This window comes from Humulus lupulus, chromosome 6, assembly GCF_963169125.1.
Source record: "Humulus lupulus chromosome 6, drHumLupu1.1, whole genome shotgun sequence".
NCBI classification, from domain to species: domain Eukaryota; kingdom Viridiplantae; phylum Streptophyta; class Magnoliopsida; order Rosales; family Cannabaceae; genus Humulus; species Humulus lupulus.
The window spans coordinates 85887469-85893545 of record NC_084798.1 but is presented as its reverse complement, the minus strand read 5'-3'; the positions used below and the strand labels follow the sequence as shown (position 1 = coordinate 85893545).

Sequence of the window (6077 nt, the reverse complement as noted above, 5' to 3'; positions counted from 1 at the left end):
AGCAAGGATGTCGAACCCAAAGGAGTTGTCTAAAATCGAAAAGAGAAAACTATTTTAAATCAAAAGTAGTAAATTCTAACCTAGCCCCAAAAATTGAAGAGATTTGTGAATAATGAAAATACAAGAAAAGACAATAATATAAAAATGAAAGACAATATATATAGATATAAATTAAAAGTAAAAATCAAGATAGTAAAATAAGATTATTAAGGATTAGAATCTACAAAATATAAGTTCAATAATATTTATAAGTACATTAATTCCCAAGTTTTAGTGATGGTTAAAATAAATCAAACTATCATTTTCTAAATAGATTTATAATTTTAAGCACAAATTACTTCTAAAAAGATAAGATTTTTCTTCACTTTCCAAAATTATAATTTCAAAGCATTTAGTATAAATCAATCTAATGAAATAACAAATAAATCAATGAACAGTATTTATAAGGCAAAACATAATATTTTTGTTCTAAGTATAGATGTATACAATTTAATGACACATCTTACACAAAGAATATTATGTTTTTGCACTAATGAAGAACAAATTGTAAATATGTGCTAACAATCCAAAATACATGATATTTAAGATGAAAGAAGATATTTGAAGAAAAAAATTCCATAAACTTTGTTGCACAAAATGGGAAATCAACATACAAAATAAATACTATCTAGTTACATATTGTTTCATCATCACCTTAATAATCTTAAAAATATTAGAAACACATAACTAAAATAGCAAATACAAAATAAAAATTACAAACATAAATAGGAAAATTTGGAGGATGAACCCCCAAATTTTTCCTCTAAAAATACATAGAAAATAACCAAAAAGAAGAAGAAGATGAAGAGAACAGAAAGGTTTTGAATGTGTAGAAATTATGGTAGAGTAACCTCTCTTAAATTTTGCACCCCAAATCCCTTATTTATAGCCAAAAAATGGGCATTAAAATAATCAATTTAAAATAATTAAATTGATTAAATTAATATAATTAATTATAATATGGCAAATATGAGTAAATTATAGGTTGTAATAATGATATTTTGGGGATAAAATGTGTAGAAAGTGGGGTAAAAATGTTGACATTTTTGACAAAGGGGACAATGGTACATTTTGCTTTTTGTTGGGCTCAATAAATGGGAAAAAACAGCTGGGCCGAATTGGCTTGGGTGTGCTTTTGGTGCTGGCAGTGGCATTTGGCTAGCAGGCGTGAGGTTGGCTTGCTGCTGGGAGAGTCTTCGGTGGGGGATGAGGAGGTGATGGCTGCTTGGTGCCAGGTGCATGAGTGCATTGGCTAAAGGAGGAAGTGCACCAGGAGGAAACCGTGGGGTGGGGTGCTGAAGCTGAAATTGGGCCTGGGCAGGTGGGCTTTGGGCCTAGTGCTGGAGGTGCCATTTTCTTTGCCTTTCTCTCAAAAATACCACTTCTTTCTTTGATTTCCTTTAACAAAAAAAATTGTAAATTAATTTCTATAAAATAGTATAAATTAACTTCAAAAAAAATATTTTCAAAATACAAATGCATCTCATTAATTTAAAGAAAATATTAATTTAAACTTAATTTGTTTTGACACTTAAGTTGAACAAATATGCATTTATTTTTACCACTAAACACACAACAATAATTCAAATAATTAAACTACAACATTTTACAATAAAATAACTATAAAAATACACAAAAATGTATAAAATTAAAATAAACCTAATAAATTCAAAATTAATTTAAAACTTAATAAATCAATTAAAAACTCAAGAATTAAGCAACAATTAGCACATAAAAAATGGTAAAATAACTCTATTTTGTAGAGTTATCACACCCTTGCGAACTAGTAACATGTCATCTACATATATCAATAAATAGATGGCAGTACTAGTATATGTATCTTTGAAGTATAAACTTGCATCATAACTAGAACGTTGGAATCCAAGAGAGGTAACAAATTTATCAAACCTCTTATTCCACTGTCTTGGAGATTGCTTGAGCCCATATAAATATTTTTTCAATTTACATACCAGCTCTTTCCTTTGATTTTCCACCTTGAATCCGATAGGTTGTTCCATATAAATTGTTTCTTCAAGATTCCCATGGAGAAATGCAGTCTTTACGTCTATTTGTTCCACCTCCAAATTGGAAGTAGCAGCTAGTGATAGAATTAATCTGATTGTTTTAAATTTAGCTACTGGCGAGAAGATATCTGTGTAGTCTACCCCTTCTTCTTGTGTAAAGCCTTTAGCAACCAATCTTGCTTTGAATCTAGCTGGTTCCCCATCCTTGGATCCTTCCTTGATTTTGTATATCGATTTGCATGATATGATCTTCTTATTTTCTGGTTTCCCAACTAACTCCTAAGTCTCATTTTTTGCAAGATAATCCATTTCTTCTTTCATTGCTTGCTGCCATTTTACTGCAGAATTCCCTTCTATTGCTTCTTCATATGTACTCGGCTCATGTTGCTCACATTGATTTGTCATATTCAAAGAAAATGCCAAAAGGTCAGCTTCACCATATTTCTTTGTAGGCCTTATTATTCGGTTGGCTCTATCTCTAACCAGCTGGTAGTCATCTACATCATCTCTCAATGGTTGTGTAGTTTCAACAATTTCTGTACTGACTTCAGTTTGAGTTTCAACACCTTTACTGGCTTCTTCTTTGTCACTGTGATAAGGTAAGTCAAGCAAGAATTCTGTCATGCTTTTATCTGAATCTTGGATACCTGTATCATTAGAAAACTTACCCCTCACTTTATCTAAGTGAGGAAAATTAGTCTCATCAAATATAACATTTCTACTAATAATGACTTTGAAATATTTATCTTCTAATGAACATAACCTATATCCTTTTATACCATCAGGATAACCCAAAATATACATCTTACTGATCTTGCACCTAGTTTTTCATCTGACTTGTGAGCATAGGCAGCACATCCAAAGGTCTTCATGTGCAATAGACTTGGAGACTTTCCACTCCATCTTTCTTCAAGCGTCATGCACTCAATACTTCTGTTAGGACTTCTATTTATAATATAACAAGTTGTATACAAAGCTTCACCCCAAATGTTTTTAGATAATCCAGAGCTAAGAAGCATGCATCTAACTTTATTAAGCACTGTTCGATTCATTCTCTCAGCCACCCCATTTTGTTGGGGTGTATAAGTAACAGTCCTATGTCTTTCTATTCCATTTTCATTGCATAACTTATTAAAGTTATGGTTAATAAATTCCAGCCCATTATCGGTTGTCAAAGTTTTTATTTTAGTGTCCATTTTATTTTCAATTAATGTCTTCCAAGTTATAAATTTGTTCAAGCAATCAGATTTCGCTTTCAGCAAATATACCCAAGTTTTTCTACTGAAATCATCAACAATTGAAAGAAAATATCGATTACCTCCATGTGTTGAAACTCTACTTGCGCCCCAAAGATCAGCATGTATATATTCAAGAACCTTTGTTGTCCTGAGCTTTCCTGGTGCAAATTTGATTTTTTGTTACTTTCCTCTTACACGTGTTTCACAGAATTTTAATGCTCCTAGTTTGAACTTCCCAAGTAGCCCTGTTTGTTCAGCTCTTTGATACCCTTCTCGCTAATGTGCCCCAAACGGCTATGCCATAACTCAGTTTCTGCACTCTTGTGTTTAGCTATAGCAGCTTCACCATCTTCTACTATTCCCCCAATCAAAACATATAACCCATACTTTTTAATGCCTTTCATTATCACCATTGAACCTGAACTAACTTTCAGGCTTCCATTCACAGCTTTGTATGTCAATCCTTGGTCATCAAATGTTCCAAGAGAAATCAAATTTCTCTTCAATTCTGGAATGTAGCGTACATTCTCCAATATTCGAACGGTGCCATCAAAATGCTTGGTAGGTATTGAACCTATTCCTTGAACTTGACAAGCTTGGTCATTTCCCATCTTGACTTTACCTCCATGAATCTCTTTGAATTTATAAACCATTCTCGGACTGGGCACATATGATATGTGCTACTAGAATCCATAATCCATTCTTTAACATTTCTCTCAGTAGAAATAGTTAAGAGATCCCCATCAGAATTTTCGAGATCGCTGCTATTCGCCAATGCTGAAGTATCAGGTTTCTTTTCTTTTCTTCTCTTCTTTCCTTCTTTAATTCCCAAAAAAATCTTTGAACATGCCCTGTCTTACCACAATGATAACATTTCCTCATGTCACGACCCCTAGATTTTGATCGCGCTGGTGACTTCCATTTGGATCTTGATATATCACGATTCTTGGAGAAGTGTCTGTCTTTGTGATAATCCTTCTTCATTGGTCTTCCTTGTGAGAAAAGTGCCTCCTCTGCCTTGTTTTCTTTCTCAGCCTTTAATTCAAACTCCTTTGATTTCAAAGCACCAAGAAACTCCTCCAATGTTATTGTATCTCGACCATACTTGATCACAGCTTTAACCTCTTTGTATGTTTCTGGTAAATAATTCAAAATGATAACTGCCTTGCTTTCCTAATCTACAGTATAATCAATGTTAGCAAGACTAATAATAATTTTCTTAAAGCAATCAATATTATCATCAAGGGAAAGTGCAGAATTCATTTTAAAACCATAAAGTCTTTCAAGCAAATTGATCTTATTTGTTAAAGAAGGTCTCATATATAGTTGTTATAGTTTTTGCCAAAGCCCTTTTGCCATCTTCTCAGTTTGCACTTGTCTCGTCACATTGTTTGAGAGGTACATAATGATGGTATAATAGGCTAACTTCTCCATATCCTCAATTTCTTCAGTTTTGTACTTCTCTGCCAACACCTTTGAATCTCCAAGGACTTTTGATATTCTCTGATGAACGAGAACTCCCTTTAAACTTTCTCTCCTCGGATCTCACATCAGCAATTACTCTTTCAATGAGGCTGAAGTCACTTGTGCCATCAAAATTTTCCAATTCAAACTTGGTTGAGGAAGAATTGAACTTGGAAGATGAAGACATGATGTTTCACCCCAAATCTTGATGAGTCTTGATTATCTTTCAAGGATCGAACCTGGCTCTGATTTGTTGGGATTAAAAACCCAACACCAAGACTCAAAGTACCAACCTGCAATCTAAACAAACCAGAACAAGAACAGAGAAGTAATAAAACAAGAATAAACAATTAAAGAACAAGAAACCAACACAGAAAATTATACTGGTTCGGCCCCAATATTAATGGCCTACTTCTAGTTGAGCTCTTTCCACTATCAACTCATAAATATACAGTAACAAATCTCTTTACAACAATGGCAAGATTACTCCAGCTTGCAACTCAGATTCCTCTCCTTCAAGCATCTACACGATGCACAAACACAATTAAATCTCTAACACACAAGCATCTCTTTCTAACAATCCTGCTCCCTATCTCTCTGTTACAATCAGTAAACCCCAAAGAGAAAATATCCCCCTTACAATCGCAGCTCACTCTCTCTTAATCTATGTAAAAAATACGATACCCCCAAAAGAACCCAAAAAAGAGAACCTATTTATATATATAGGTTAGATATAAAAAGGGACCCTACAAAAAAAAGAAAAAGACTAAACTACCCAAGATAAAGTGATGCCGTTTTACTTAAGTTGTGAGGATTACCCACAATAATTAATATAATTTTTTGTAAGTAATAAGTATAGCTGTAAATAAAGTTAGTGTAGTGTGGATTTGATATGAATTGCATGATGAGAACAAAAGTTGTATAACTGCTATATATAATAAAGTTATTTTAATTTAACGAATAGCATTCGATAATTATAAGGTCATGATCACTTGATAATAAAGCTAAGATAAAAATAAAGGCACGAAAGAAAATTGTGAATTTTATTTTCATTTTTCTGTTAACTGATAATAATTTTTCACGCAGCCAAAAAACGACAAGTTCAACATATCATCAACTTGTCTCTCTCTTTTCCTATAAATATCTCTATATGGTACTTGTTCACTACTACAAATTTCAGGCCTTCCTCACTCTTCTTCATCTTTTCTTCTCTACGATTAAGCCTACATCCTTCTTGATTCTTGATTTGCATCCCTCATCAAAACCAGCTATGGACAACAAGTTCAAGAAATCACAAGTCCTAGTGCTTTCA

The 6077-nt window shown here is 33.0% G+C and overlaps 1 long non-coding RNA gene across 1 annotated transcript; it reads right to left on the bottom strand.

Moving 5' to 3' along the window:
- Window positions 1-841: 841 nt before the first annotated feature.
- Window positions 842-5514, bottom strand: LOC133782339 (uncharacterized). Its single transcript, XR_009870462.1, has 2 exons — window positions 1948-5514; window positions 842-1437 (listed from the first exon to the last, which is right to left on the bottom strand). It is a non-coding gene; the product is annotated as an uncharacterized LOC133782339 (long non-coding RNA).
- Between the last annotated feature and the right edge of the window lie 563 nt (window positions 5515-6077).